Genomic DNA, 15,588 nt, shown 5'->3' with positions numbered 1-15,588 from the left:
GAATATCCCTCCCTGGCATAAAAACCTCAGGAGCACTGCTTGACATCATGCTATTGTTGCTGCTCGGCTAAGAATAATCCTTCACCCAAATAAAAGCGACTTTAATTCATAATGATAATTTTTTTCATTCATTACTTGTACAAATAACCTGGAAGATACTATATGTACAACATGATTAAATGGATTAAGCTGTGACCTTTACAAATGTTTTTTAAGTCGATAAGAAAACCTATTTGGAAAACTATATTCCTGCCTGGAATGCTTGTTTGTGTTTGGAATGCACTTGGTGTCAGTCATTTTAAAGACACTCTAAAGACCACCTTTGTGAACATGGCAGGAATGGGGGTGTTAGCTCAAGGAGTAATTCACATGTCAAACCCAGCTAAAGGTACATTCACACATACAGTATTTTTTTTTTATCTCTGCAAGTTACCAGTTGCTGTACTATGAAGTCACCAGTAGGTCCTCCTACTACTGGTTGCCATGGTAACATTTATCAGTGGGTGGTGCAATGAGTTTTTGAGTTTTTTCACTTTTGACCTCAAACCAGTTTTCTTGCCGCTCAAATTAAACATTCTGGAAAGACAGTGTTTATTTATAAAATTCACCAGTGTATATATGCATCATATCCTACGAGCAGTGTGTGCTCTTTGCCACTGCGGTCATCTATCTGCAGCGCAAGCACAAGCGCCGGACTGTCTGTGTCTACAAAATAATTAAGACTCGCAGGCAGCATAGTGGATCGTGGATCGCGGATCACGGATCACGCGCGTTCTACTGTCTTCATGCCCATTGGTAGTCGCTGCACCATGTCACTCCATATTTGCATAATTTTTCAAATTTCCCCAAATAATAGATGTGGGATTTCCATTATTATTTAAATGCACTGGTAACCTCAATGACTAATAATGTTATTGTCTACTGGGGTGGCCACAGAGCTAGCCATGCACCATGCAAGGGTGCCCCTGGCCAGCCCTAACCAGCCCACGACTTGTCATTGTACAACAGTACAAACTAATCTCCAAGGAAGAGTTTATCTTCTAATGTACAAAGCAATTCTTTTCTTGCTTTTTTAAATGACATTTTCTTAACCAACCCTATTCTTGTCACATTCTGTCGTAATGTTACAGTTTCTGCTTAGTGACTTCGACAGCTACAGTGTCAGATTTAGTTCCGGTTGTGCAGCCATTGTTGCTTAATGTCCCTGATATCTGTCAGTGGTGGTTCTATGGTGGTCGCTATTCACTAACAAACAGAGTAGAGGGGGACTGATACACTGTACACAAACAACAGATGCACTGACTTACATGGTACTGAGTACTTAAGAAAATAGCCAGTGACTTGGTACAAATGGGCACAAGATAGATGTACTGAAAAAAAAACACATCTGAGTGTATACATACACACGTGTACAAGACAACAAAATCTGTTTAGACTCTCCCAGGTCTAGATCAACAAACAATATATGCGGCAGTCTGGAAAACCCATCAGATGTCACTGCTGATGAATTCTGTAAATATGATGAAAAAAACAGCTGTTCCATGATGTTCCATTACTAGTAGTGCATGGCAACGCAAAGAATACACCATGGTTGGAAATGAGCTTTCAAAAGGGTCTCCGGGACAAAGATGTGGAAAGCCATAAGTAAGGAGAAAGATACAAAAAGATTTCAAAGGCTTTAACTATCCCTCTAAGTATCGTTCAGAGCATTATTAAGAAATGGAAAGCGTATGTCACCACCAAAACCTTGCCTAGATCAGGCCGTCCCTCCAAACTGGATGACCGAGCTAAGAGGATATTGATCAGGGAAGCTACCAAGAGGCCAATGGTAACTTTGAAGGACTTACAAGTCCTTATGGCTGAGATTGGTCAGTCTGTGCATGTGACAACAATCTCATAAGCTTTACACAAAGCAGGCCTGTATGGCAAAAAAGAAGCCTCTTCTGAAAAAGGCCCACACAGAGTCTCGTTTGGCTTTGCAAAAAAAAAAAAAAAAAGCACTTGCAAGATTCTAATGCCATGTGGCAAGAGGTTTTATGGTCAGATGACACCAAGACTGAACTTTTTGGACTGAACTACAAGGGTTGTGTTTGGCGAAAATCAAACACAGCACACCACCCAACACACACCATACCTACTGTGAAGCATGGTGGTGGAAACATTATGCTGTGGGGGTGTTTCTCTTCAGAAGGTACTGGGCAATTGGTCAGGATTGAAGGGAAAATGGATGCTGCCATGTACACACAAATTCTTGAGGAAAACCTGCCACCCTCTGCTAGACAGCTGAAGATGGGCAGCTGGTTCACCTTCCGGCACGACAGTGGCCCTAAACACATCGCCAAAAAACTACGCAGAGGCTTAAGGATAGGAAGGTGATTGTCCTTGAAGGGCAAAGTCAGAGCCCTGACCTAAATCCAATTGAAAATCTGTGGATAGACTTTAAGACTGCAGTCAATCGCCGATCACCATGAAATTTGACTGAACTCGAACAATTCTGCAAGGAAGAATAGGCAAATATTCCCCATTGTATATATAATGCTGTAGAGCAAAGATGCTTTCAAAATAATTAAATTAAATGTTTTTTTTTTTTTTTAAATAGCGTAAAGAGCAGTAAGCATTTGTGAATGAAAAAGTCAATATTTTGTGTGACAAAAAATAAAAATAGTAGACTCCGGTTCAATTTGTGCAGTTGTATAAGGATGTATAAGCTGTACGTTTTATTGAACATCTTGCAGAACCAGCCACGGTTCTTCAGGAGACTTTGACTGTCACACTCGCTTCTTATTTTTGCAGCAAAACCCAGCAGCCTTCATTGAGTTATTTGTCTGAAAAGTGTCTCTTACGTAATATGCTGCTTTCTTTACTGACATACAAGCATTTTTCTGTAACATTTCCTTTTTTGCTGGAAAACTAATGCTTGGGAATTTAAAATGTTTTTGTACTGACTCTATAATGTAGAAATCATAAAATAAAAATCTATAACAAAGATTGTAGTAGAAGACATAGGGTGCCTAAAACTTGCACAGTACGGTATATCAGTACGAATATGATCGCATATTACTCAAATAAATAAATAAATAAATAAATAAATAAATAAATAAATAAACTTTTTGGCAGAAACTTGCACAAACCACACACTCACATGTTCAACACTGCTGACCAGTAAACGCCAGAGGAGCTGTAATTCATGCCAACAACTCAAATCCAGTTAGTCCACATCGTGAACTAATCATATCCGGATTAAACATTCTTTCAGACAATGCCTGTCAAACACGAAGCCGTCACGCGCTAACCGCTATCACCCGCGAGCTCATCAGCACGAGACGCGCCTCTTTACTTTCTCACGCGCTCAGGTAAAGAACTCGGTAGCGCGCCCGCCACAGGTGCGAGGGGTGAGGTGTGAGAAAAGCGCGAGCTGTCGGCGCGCGTTTTCCACGGTTTGCCTCGCGCAGCCGATGTGTTGTGACGGGCGGTGATTGACACGGGGGAGGTGTGATGTGAGAGACTGGGAGGATGTCGGGTGAGCGGCGGCGGCGGCGCCGTGTTTACATCGCTCTAATTGCTGACTCCTGGCGCGGACAGGTAGCGCGCTAACACTCGCGCTTAATTGCGCTGTCGTTTTTCGGTATTTCACGAGCAACCCTGGGCCTCTGTTAAATGAAGCATTGCCGAGCCGGGTCCTCGTGTTGCAGAAAAAAAACCCAACAAAAAACATGTATATACTTGAAGAAAGTTCTCGTTCTGGTTGATAATTGAGCGCGCGCGCACGTGCTCGCGAGATTCACTGGAAAGGTCGTGACCTGCTTTCTCAACAAAAGGCAACAATAAAATCTCTGGATTTGCTGTTAATTAATCAGTTTTAATAGAAATGAGGGTCCCTTCTGTCTTAATTAAAGTGCATTTAAGATTGAGGTTAACAAAGAAAAACAATTTATGTAAGAATCACAAGTATCCTTATGCTACAATAGTCTGTTATATAACCTAATTAGCTAATAAACAAATTCTTGCTTTATTAGTTGCTAAAATCTGTTCACTGTTTGGTCCTGTACAGGATTGTCTGTAGGAATTTTGGGCTGACAACCTCACAAATCTCTTGGTGTATCTCATTAGCATTACCACAACCTGTCACAACATTACCTTTTTGGCCTTACTCTTTTTGTTATTGTGCCATAATTCTATGTAGCACTTTCACCACACAGTTGTCTCTAGCAGGGGGTGGAAAAAGTACTAAGAAAGTATACTTTAAGTGAAAGTATACAGGGCCTAGTAAAACTGTTTTATTTTTAAAGCAACTATGCAGCTTTGCCTGAAAACATCATTCAGTCTCTGTAAATTTGCTGCTCATATGAATGACAAATGTTGTGTAGTTTTATAATGACTTAATCAGAGGTAAAATATGTAAATAACCAACAGTTTTGCTACTATTAGCTTGAATTTGACTTGCTGCCTAGACAGTTTTTGTTAGCTATTGGAATCAGTGTTAGTCAAACCTAGTATTGGCAAAGAAATGAAGCTAGTTGAACATAGCCAGTTAGTGTTAGTTAAATTAGTGAAACTTACCTCAATATCCTTTTTCAAATGGGATAAAGTTCATGCCTTCTAGGGAAGCGAAGAAGACAACTCTGTGTATTTATATATAAGTTTTTGTTTACTCCAGCATATTGAAATATTTTAGTGAGGTAATACCAGGACCGTTCATCACTGCAGTCCAGTGGCGTATCCATCTTCAGAAACACACGACGAGCTATAGCGCTAACCAGATTGTGTGAGTAGGTTACCACAGATGACAAATTTACATGATCTTATTAGGTTTTTCTACATTGATGAATTGACTGGATAGTAAACTGCAATAATAGAATGCTAAACTGAACCCATTTTCTTGATATATAGCATATAGTCATTGACTGGATGAGAGAATAAAAGACCTTTGTGATTTGTCTAATTACAATTGTAGATTTTTCCCCATGGAAAATTAAGCTACATAAGAGTACATGTAATCAATTTTAATAATACTAAATTAAAGCATAAATACAGCAAAAATAATACCTTTGTAATGAAGAAGTAGAATTACTCAAGCAACTCTGGGGTTGGGGGTTTGAATCCTGCCTCAGACTGGGGTTTCCTCTGGGTACTCCAGTTTCCTCCCCCAGCACAAAGACATGTATTGTAGGATGATTGGCATTTCCAAATTGTCGGTAGTGTGTGAATGTGTGTGTGATTGTGCTCTGCGATGGGTTGGAACCCTGTCCAGGGTGTCCCCCGCCTTGTGCCCTGAGTTCCCTTGGATAGGCTCCAGGCTCCTCCACGACCCTGTGTAGGATAAGCGGTATGGAAAATGGATGGATGAAAAACTGATCAAAAAAGATCACCAGTCATTTATGTACTCTAATTAAACCATCTAGTAAAAACAGGCAGTGGGCTTCAGTGGGATTCATGAAGCGTATTGCATTTAGACATAGCTACACAAATCTACAGGAAGCCATTTTCCTGATTGTTGAATCTTCTTGTTCACCAGGAAACTACAAATAAAAAATTATAGCCCTAATATAAGTTCCGCTTGACCTAGGTACCCAGGCTAATGATTTGAGATTTAAAATCTAGGGTTTGGATAAGTTTAAGATGCTAGGATGCAGTTTTATTAGCCATGACCCAGCTAAACTATTCTACATGGAAGGCAATAATTAATCGAGAAAATTACCAATGAGAATCACATGCAACAAAAATAAATGGAATAAGTACAATCCTGTCTTTTGTGGGGCTCTGTTGGTTTGTGTCATTTTCTTTTGTACATTGTGTTGTTTTTGGCATTTCGTTATGTCATTATACTATTGACACACACAGATAACAGACAGCAGGGAATTTTATACAACATAGAACAACCACAAAGCAAACACACGGCAACAATATTCAACATCGACAAAGTATTATTTTTGACATACAGTTAACACAGTAGAGTTCACTTAAAAGTGTGAACAGCTGTATGGAGGCTTTAGGGATTTCATGTCTTTGACTGTGTGTGTGTGTGTGTGTGTGTGTGTGTGTGTGTGTGTGTGTGTGAGAAAGAGAACACAGGCCTAAAGCTGAGGCCCACACACCTGTCTTGTAGCTTGCACAGGGTTGGTCAGGATCACCAGGGAAAGCCGTTGACGAATTTGTGTGTGTGTGTGTTGCGTGTGTGTGTCTGACAGCCTGACTGGCACAGTTAATGGGCCTTTCATAATTCAGGTCCGAGGGCACTGTCTGTCATATGACATCCGTGCCAAGTTATTGCACTCCTCCCTACTGCAAGCTCAGACACTTTCATAACACACACCTGAGTTCCTGATCGACTGTGTTTATGGGTGATTAAAATAACAGCTTCATTTAAAACACACATAGGTCAACGTTGTAACATTATGCTTATATCACAGCGCTGTGGAATTCTCAAATCTGATTGGCCAGAACGTGTTGATTAATTTTCAATAGTGGCAGCACTGATAGTAGTTCTGGTTGCAAAGCAAATAACAGGGTTATATAAAAGCGATAGATTTAATACATTATTGTTTCTAGAGTAACAGTGAATACACAGGAATATATTTGGTGGTGGGCATTGCTATTTAGAAAGAAAATCATATAATTGTTAATTGTGAACAGTGTTTTCTATGAGGAGATGTTTATTTAACATTTATGGAAGAAGTCTCCAGTGTCAGCACTAAAGCTGTAAATCTGCAACTTGAAGTTTTCTGAAGCAAGAAAGTTGTTGGCACATTGCTGTGGCATAAGAGGAATAAACACTTCAGGACATGCTTTTCAGGGTGGTAACATTAACCCAGTTTCACATCGGGCTGCATCACACCACCTTGTCGTTGATTATTTTCTATAACACCATGCTCACAAGTGTTTCTTTCCTTCCATATTCTTCTGCATGTACACTGCTTATCCGTGTCTTTTTGATTGAAAGGAAAATGTTTTTATTAAATCTAATGAGCTCATAATGGTGTAACGCCTGGTCACTTGGTGGAGAAACTCGTATTCATGACGATATATTTTAACAGCTTTGTGCTTGGATTGCGCTCCACCTCACTTGTAAGTTAACTCGTTAATTAATTAAAAGCACCTGCCAAATGGAAATAGATCTTATGTAAAATAAATGTGTTATCTTGATATACCCAGTGATGTACAGCCCTGTATGATCTGCCATACTGAACTGAACGAGAGGGGAATAGTGGCTTGATTAGTCACAGTGGCGTGCTAAGGTGAGTTTTAATGATGGCTAAATTGTGGGATTAGTCGCTCTAACCCCCCCGGCATCTGCTCCCTTCAGGAGTGTTGATTTATGATCTCTATCAGGCAGGGCAGACTGCTACAGCTTCTGCTCTCAGACACACAGGCTGCAGCTATGGCTGTGTGACAGAAAGGTGCATACAGACACCTACACATACCCCACACACACACACACACACACACACACACACACACACACACACACACACACACACACACACACACACACACACACACACACACACACACACACACACACTCTCACAAGCTGTAGCTCATGCACCCATATACATGAACTGACATGAATATCTACAGATATCTTAATGCACATGGTAAATATTATGTCCTCATGACAATGTGACAATTATACTATAAATCTGGAAGCTATATAATAAATAAAAGTTCACAGGGCATGCTGTTATAGCAAAATAATCAACGTTAGGTTGGTGTGTTTTGAGCACGATGTGAGCACAAGTTACTTTTACCACCTGAAGCTGATTATTTAATGATTATCTAATACCTGCAATTTGCAGACAATTTAGTGGTCTGAAACCTCGAAAAAAACTCATTCATTTCCTGTTGTAACTTACCTTACAGCAGTTATAAACAGTTATTCCTTCACTTCCCTCACTTTTGGGCTCTCTCTCGTGAAGTTAATACAAAAAAACACTTCTGGGTTACGTGTGTAAACCTGTTCTCTGAGGGGGGAACGAGACGTTGCATAGCGTGGACCTCACATAACGTTGAGTTCCCTTTGAAAGGGAACTTAAAGTTACGGCTTTACTTCTGCTTCTGACAAAGTGCTGACACTGGAGACTCCTTCCACAAGTGCTAAATAACTCTGACAATAATATCAACAGTTCCATTTCAAAAACCATGATTCATTCATGCAGCAGCAGCGTGTTCTAAGAAGAAAATAATGTAGTTCTAGTTTAAATGTATAACTACACTTTCTCTGCTATATTACAGTATAGTATTTAAAAATGAGATGTTGTCTGTCATATTGCTCCAGCCTGCTCACTGTGATTAATGGTGTTAGGCAGCAGGAGTGTGTGTGACGGATTCAGGTGAGCTGAGAGGAAAAGGAAGCTTTGATCACTGGAGTGGATCTGTTTGTTTTGGGCTCAGCCGCTCTGTCTCGCTGTGTTTGGGTGAAACGATTCATGTCCTGTTCACTAATCATATCTGAGCCTAATCGGGGGCCAAGAACCAACCAGGGGAATCCAGGTGGAAGTAAGAAAGTGCATATGTGTGCGTGAGCAAGAGAGAGTGAGACAAGAATAGATTTTGTTTTACACACATAAGCTGTCATTTTACCATTTTTTGTGTAAATGATGATTACTGAAGATTAATGAATGAACGAATGATTATACATACATGTATACATTTATTCATTTAGCAGATGTTTTTATCCAAAGCGACTTACAAATGAGGAAATACAAGCAAAGCGATATATATCAAGCAGAGAACAATACAAGTAGTGCTACCATGCAAGGTTTATAATTCAGTTCTGGAGAAGCAAAGTGCTCAGAGTAGAGGTGTAAGAGCCAGAGTAAGTTTTTTTGTTTTTGTTTTGTTTTGTTTTTTTAATAATTTGGAGGTTGGCATTTTAGGGGTTAATTAAGTGCTCACCGAAGAGATGGGTGTTTACAGTAGTTGTCTTTTGAAAATAGTGACAGATTCTGCTGTCCGGATTGAGGTTGGAAGTTCGTTCCACCACTGAGGGACAGTTAGTGTGAAGGTTCTTGAAAGGGACCTTATGCCTCAATGAGTAGGCACTAATAAGTGTCAGTCGTTAACCGATCGCAGATCGTGTGAGGGAACGTAAGCCTGAAGGAGAGTGTTGAGGTAGGGGAATGCTGTTCCAGACAAGGTCTCGTACGTGAGCATCAAGGCCTTGAATTTGAAACGGGCAGCTACAGGAAGCCAGTGGAGGGAGATGAAGAGGGGTGTGACATGGGCTCTTTTGGGCTGGTTGAAGACGAGGCGTGCTGTTGCATTCTGAATCATCTGAAGGGGTTTGAAGCAGCTGGCTGGGAGGCCTGAGAGTAGTGTGTTACAGTAGTCCAGTTTTGAGATGACAAAACCCTGGACTAGTAGCTGTGTAGCCTGTTTGGTGAGATAGGGTCTGATTTCCTTGATGTTATACAGAATAAACCTACAGGATCGTGCAGTTGTTGAATTGTGGTCTGTAAAGGTCAAGCTGTCATCAAAAGTCACCCCAAGGTTCCTGGCTGTCCTAGTTGGCTTGAGTGTGGTTGAGTCGAGCTATACATTGAGGTTGTGGTTGATTGAAGGGCAGGCTGGGATGACGAGAAGCTCAGTTTTTGCGAATTTGAGCTTAAGGTGGTGTTCCCTCAAGAATGATGACACAATGCACATGTTAATACATCGTCAACAACCCCATGTACATAAGATACATTTAAAGAGAGACTAAGAGGCATAGAATTTCTGGGAGTTACTAAGGCCATGCCTCCTTCACTTTGATTGACAGGCAAAGAGAACATGCCTTACTTTGCTGGGACTAAAAGTCATGCCTTCATTTAACTTGAATTGACAGACAGTGGCCACACCTAGTAGGACTAATGTCATAAGTGGCTATCTTTACACTTGGAGTGACAGGCACAAGGCCATGCCTTCTTAATTGTGATTGACAGATTCTGATGTCATGTCTCATTCACTGAGATACACAAGTACAGAAGCCATGCCTTCTTTACATACTTAACTTACAGGCATGTATCCTTCACTGACACTGACAGGTACATAGCTATACATCCTTCATGGGGATTAATAGGCAGGGAGACCACACCTCTTTTACTGGGACTAATAGATATATAGCCATGCCTCCTTCAAAGTCCAGTCTAAGGGGTGCGTCTCAATCAGCTCCCTAGGTCGTGAATCAGTATATCGTGTACACGAATTCAAGCACTGGTAAGGACCATTGGGTCACTAAACATTGGGACACTGATGTCTCAATTTCTGGTGACATGAATACATACGGATGTTGTAAAACGCCACCACTGACGTTTATCAACAACAGGCAGGACCGATATCTTTCTGACATTATATGTCATATAAATTTGTTAGCTTAATCACATGCGTGGCACATGGTACTTCAAGTAGGATCATAGGCTAGCTAGCTGATTTTTAGAAATCATTAAACACTTAAAAGTCATTAGACTCAAACAAACCATATATAGAAAATCAAATAAAGTTAGCAAACATAAGCAATCATTTGAGAGCTACTTACATTTGTAGGCAAAGTTGACTGAGAGTTTGTCCTCCATATTTTTTTCAAGCTGGGAGGCTTCAGAAAATATGACGTCATTTCCAGTGAGGGAACACAGTAAGTATTGGTGCTCCCTGGTTTCCGCTGTGCATTGTGGGATTATTTAGGGAGCAAACGTTCCAGTGCACTGGAAGGATTTTGCGATTGAGAGAGCCGATAAAATGGCCGACTCCCTGATCAGTGCCCTGACTACTGAATTAGTGAGCTGACTGAGACACACCCTAAATCTCAGCCTCATGTACAAGTTCGTTGCAAAGTCCTTAAACTAATAAATCAAATGCATTTCTTAGTGGGGGTTTGATTTGGATTTTCTATAATTGATCATTTCATTTACATTTCTCTGGTGGACTCTGGATACCGCAGTAAATATAAATTGGCTTTGTAATACTCAATAATAATAATTTACAAAGTCAGGTAAAAGATGAACCAGTCTAAGGCAAGTTACTGTCCATGAAATTCATGACTTACGTCAGATTTTAGTCTCAGCCCACGGTCTGAGTACTAAATCACTGCAGGGGTCATGGCAAAGAATGAGCAAACACGGGACTGAGCCGGTTTAAGCTCCTGTATTTGACTTCTTTCTACTTACAATCAATTTTCAGGTCCATTCGGCCCCAAGAAATTGTACCCACTCCTATGAGGATATCCCCCCCACCCCCCCCACCCCCCACACACACACATCCATTCCTCCACAAGTTAAAATCAAGCAGAAAATACAACTCCAACTCCTGATCGTGTAGTACACTGAATTCTTTCTGCAACACTAGCTGGTTTTAATTCCTGCCTGTCTGGGTTAGCTATTCCTCTGCTCCTCTGATATCTTATTCATGAATTTCAAAAGATCACTTGTGCAATTTTCTGTGCAGCCACACGGCGAGGCTGAATTAGGTATTTCATGGAAGGAAGAGCTGTTCAAAGGAACGGGAGTCCCGCTGCTGACACTGACATGTCACTTCCATCTCCACCAGGCCTTGAGGGCAGCGAGAACTCATGGTTGTTAATTAAAAAACGGGCTCGGTATCGCAGCTCTGATAACTGTACACCATTAAACCCTTCATGCTTCTATCTTACTTCCTTTGTGTGTGACACAGAGAACACTGCATTATTGGGTTCTCATCTCATCCCAGATATAACCTATTCATGTACTCTACAATGACACACTGTTTTTGGCACCAAGATATCGGATGTTAGATTAATAAAACTGATAAAGAGATTTTAAAAAAGCACTCAGATCATTGGTGTCCAACAAAGATTCTGTTTTTAGCATCCTATTAGAGTCCACTAACAGGGATTCTCAAAATTGTGGAAAATTCAGAAAAATTGTTTGATATGGCGAATGCTCCATATCAAGTAAGTGTAGGAATACTGTAAATGGATTTTTCAAATCTAAAGTTATTTAACAATGGAAAACATTTACAGTTGATATTTTGAAGTTTTCTCTTACAAAATGTTTATTTAACATTTAAAGGAGGAGTCTCCAGTTTCAGTGCTTCATATAACACCAAGGGACCAAGGGATTTTCTGCTTTCAGGTTTCTTGGTAACATTCTGCATTTGTTTTGTTTTTCCGTAACTAACTTCTAGAGAGAGAAAAAAGAAAGGCTAGTAAGGGAACTGCTATAACATTGTCCTGTAGGCAAACATGGATGTAGATTTGTTTTGAACATGGGGGGGGGGGGGGGGGGGGGGGGGGTTGTGTTCAATTATCAATAGGTGTGCTTGACGATATTGTTAATTATATTTAAAAAAGAAAAAATGGGGGGCAGAATAAATAAAGAATAAATTTGCTAACATAACACAAGGCAGTTTTTCTCTAACTTCTTATATCGATAGTTATGGCTAAATTGCAATGAATTCACTAGCTATGGGCTATGGGCTCGGCTATGGTGGTAGAACAGGTTGTCCACTAATTGTAGGGTTGGCAGGGTTGTCCTTGGGCAAGACACTGAACCCCAAGTTGCTTCCGATGGAAAGTTAGCGCCTTGCATGGTGTCTCTGCTACCATTGATGTGTGTATGTGTGTGTGTGAATGGGTGAATGAGACACAGTGTAAAGCGCTTTGGATAAAAGCACTATATAAGTGCAGACCATTTACCATTAGCTAGCTACAATATATGTGGCGTGTCGTTAGCCAGATTACACCATATTATCCTACTTCCTTCTGAGTACGTTTTATATTTATTACTTGCCCTCTCTGACCAGCAAAATAGTCAGCCGGGCAGTGCTTCTCTTCAACTTCAAAGCTACCTGTGCTCTCCCAGTCAAACAGCAGAAATCAAGTGTTGCGAGGCAATAGTTGGACAATTGATTCGGAACACCAATAATGTTACAAAATAAATTAATTCTACATATATATCAGTTGATCATAGTATAAATATTGGAGGGGTTGTAATTTCTAGTTCTGATTATTGGGGGGGTTACCTCCCTCCATCCCCCTGGAAACTTTGCCCCTGTTGGCAAACATTAAATGTAACTATAAATGGTTAATTAATTAATCAATTAATAAACAATCAGCTTGGTAGTAGTAACTCTTCAAGTCTGGCCACTTCATGACACCACTCTGCCATTGATTATTTTCCTATAACAGTATTCCCCAGAGTGGTTTATTCCTTAAATACGAAATAAAACCGCTGTAACTGAAACATGGCACAGGAGTGGACATCTTGCATATGGCAGAAGGTCATATCTGAGAACCGCTGTAATGTTTGTCAGTCATCCGTGACGTCGCCTCCCATCCCAGCAGTCTGCACTGCTCTGAGTCTCTTAATTAAACCTCTTTGCCCGACAAGGTTTTCATTGTGTTGCATTGTATGTTAATTAAGCTTCTAATTAAAGATCGAGTGCAGTATGTTGTAATTAATGTGATGTTAAAGCACTACGGATTATTAATCCTTGGCTGCTTTCGTGCCACTTAGCTCTTTGTCTTCTTCTTCAAATACAGAAATGAAAATGATCAAATGCGGAGAGAGTAATTTCTGTAAACACGAGATGTATGATGAGGGCGTAGGAAGTGACGGCACCTCTCAAAACACTGTGAATCCAAATGAAAGGCTCAGAAGCGTTAACAGAAGTGTAATACACTGTAGGTTTTGTTCTGCTGTCTTACCAATTCAAGCTCCATTCTGAAATCATGTTGTATAATTTAGTAATAAAATATTAGACTTCATGGTACTTGTGTTAATTTTCTTTTCCTCCCTTGGCCCTGGTGTTTTTCTCCTCCTCTCATCTCGTCCCTTTTTCTGCCGAGGCACCAAACACAAGAGACGTCCTGTCTCGGAAAACTGTCCTGATTTGAGTGTGAAGCTGATTATAGACTATATGTTTCTCATTTCCACTCTCCATTTTTTTTTCTTTCACATATGCACACACACACACACATACTCACACTTACACCCCTGTTCCAAATCCTCTGTGCATTCTTTGGCTATCACCTGCTCGAGACCGCTTCACGTTTCCCGGGCCATCCCTTTTACACGCTTGTCTCTTGAAAATTAATCAGCGAGGACGAGCCAAAATGGTGCATTCTGGGTTCACAATGAAAGTGACAAAGAAAAATGACATCTAGTGAGAACAAAGACGTATAAAGAATGTAAAACAGAACAAAAAAAAAAAGACTTTTTTTTTTATTTACGTAGCCAGTTTGTTTATTAATTTTTTGAGGAAGTTGCTTTTATCCAAGGTGACTTACAACAGAAACAGGACACAATTTGAGAATACAGATGAGCCACTGACAATTGAGCATCTTTCTTAAGGAACCATGACTGTCTGGAATTCACAACCTTCTGCTCACTAGCGGTGCACAAGACTTTAATCGAATTTCCCAGTCTGTACAGGATTTCATGGAGTTTTATTGCAAGTGGTTAGGCAAAAATGCTTGATTTTGCTATGGCTTTTTTTTTTTTAAATAATTGCAGAGAAAACTACTTGTATTGGCGAAATTACAATTGCAAGAAATTGTTTTGCATGGTCTTTTGCATGTGATGTTTGTTGGTAAATGAGACCTTTTAGCTGTACTCGTGTTCGACACACGCGGGAATCGAAGAGGGCTTTGGCTGAATGTGTGTTGTGATGATGTCACGTGACACGTCTTGGACCAAATCGGAAGAAAATCTGTGGCCATTTTGAAAAATTGCAAGCTCCTCTGAATTTTGTTGAGTTTGCTTGATTTTGCATTAATTTCTGTGATCACAAAATCCTGGAGGGACTGCTCCGTTCAAATTCATCAGAAAACATCACAGGCAGGAGCAAACAAAAATGATAAGGCTTAAAAACAGCTCTCTAGTTGGTGCTGGCATTTCGACCTTTGGGTTTTTTTTTTTTTTTTTCATTTTTTCAGTGTGAAAGGCTTCGGAATTTAGGTATAATCCAAATACAGATGCAAAAGATCTGTATCTGTGAAATACAGGTTCAGATACGGATATCTGGAACACTAAACAGATACAGGTGAGTTACACTCGTAGTCCAGAGCAACGTGGGCAAGGACAGATTTATAATACACCCACATGATTGCTTTATATGGGTCAGTTTAATCAAGACATTGCTAGGCTAATGTCTCACAATCCATGGACATTTCTGATCACAGGACAAAGAAAAGCAACAAACTTTCAACAAATCATCTGTAGAAGGCACACAAAAGCATCCCGTCTCTGCAGTGTACAGTAGCGTGCATTATTCATGAGGCTTTCTGTGTGAAATCAAACAGGCCTGTGTGTGTGTTTTTTATCGTGGCCCCTGTCCACCCACTCTCTGTCCGCTCGAGTGGATGTGTGCGCTGTAAAGGATATGAATATGTTGGGGGAGAGACTGGTGCGTCCCGTGCAATTTGGGCGCCATTGGAGTTCAGGGAGCGTATGATCAGCCGAATGCATCTGAATGTCCTCCTTTAGAAGCCGTGCTGCTTGTAGGCAGGGCCGTGATGCCCCCCCCATCCCCCCCAACACACCCATATACACACGTCGTAGCAAAACCCCTTCACTCTCAATTTAACCAGAAATCGGATGAGCCCACTCTGCCTTGTCGCTCACACACAGAGACACA

At 40.6% G+C, this 15,588-nt stretch overlaps 1 long non-coding RNA gene across 1 annotated transcript in view; it reads left to right on the top strand.

Annotated features, from left to right (window-relative positions):
• The first annotated feature begins 3,126 nt into the window (after positions 1–3,126).
• The window catches only part of LOC108268487 (uncharacterized), a 72,213-nt gene continuing 59,751 nt past the window's right edge, over positions 3,127–15,588 (top strand). Inside the window, exon 1 of the long non-coding RNA XR_008396861.1 lies at positions 3,127–3,582. This is a non-coding gene — a long non-coding RNA (uncharacterized LOC108268487). The remainder of the gene's footprint in view (positions 3,583–15,588) is intronic.

Source organism: Ictalurus punctatus, chromosome 8 (genome assembly GCF_001660625.3).
Source record: "Ictalurus punctatus breed USDA103 chromosome 8, Coco_2.0, whole genome shotgun sequence".
Lineage (NCBI taxonomy): Eukaryota > Metazoa > Chordata > Actinopteri > Siluriformes > Ictaluridae > Ictalurus > Ictalurus punctatus.
The sequence above is the reverse complement of the archived record's forward strand: the minus strand, read 5'-3'. Positions and strand labels throughout refer to the sequence as shown.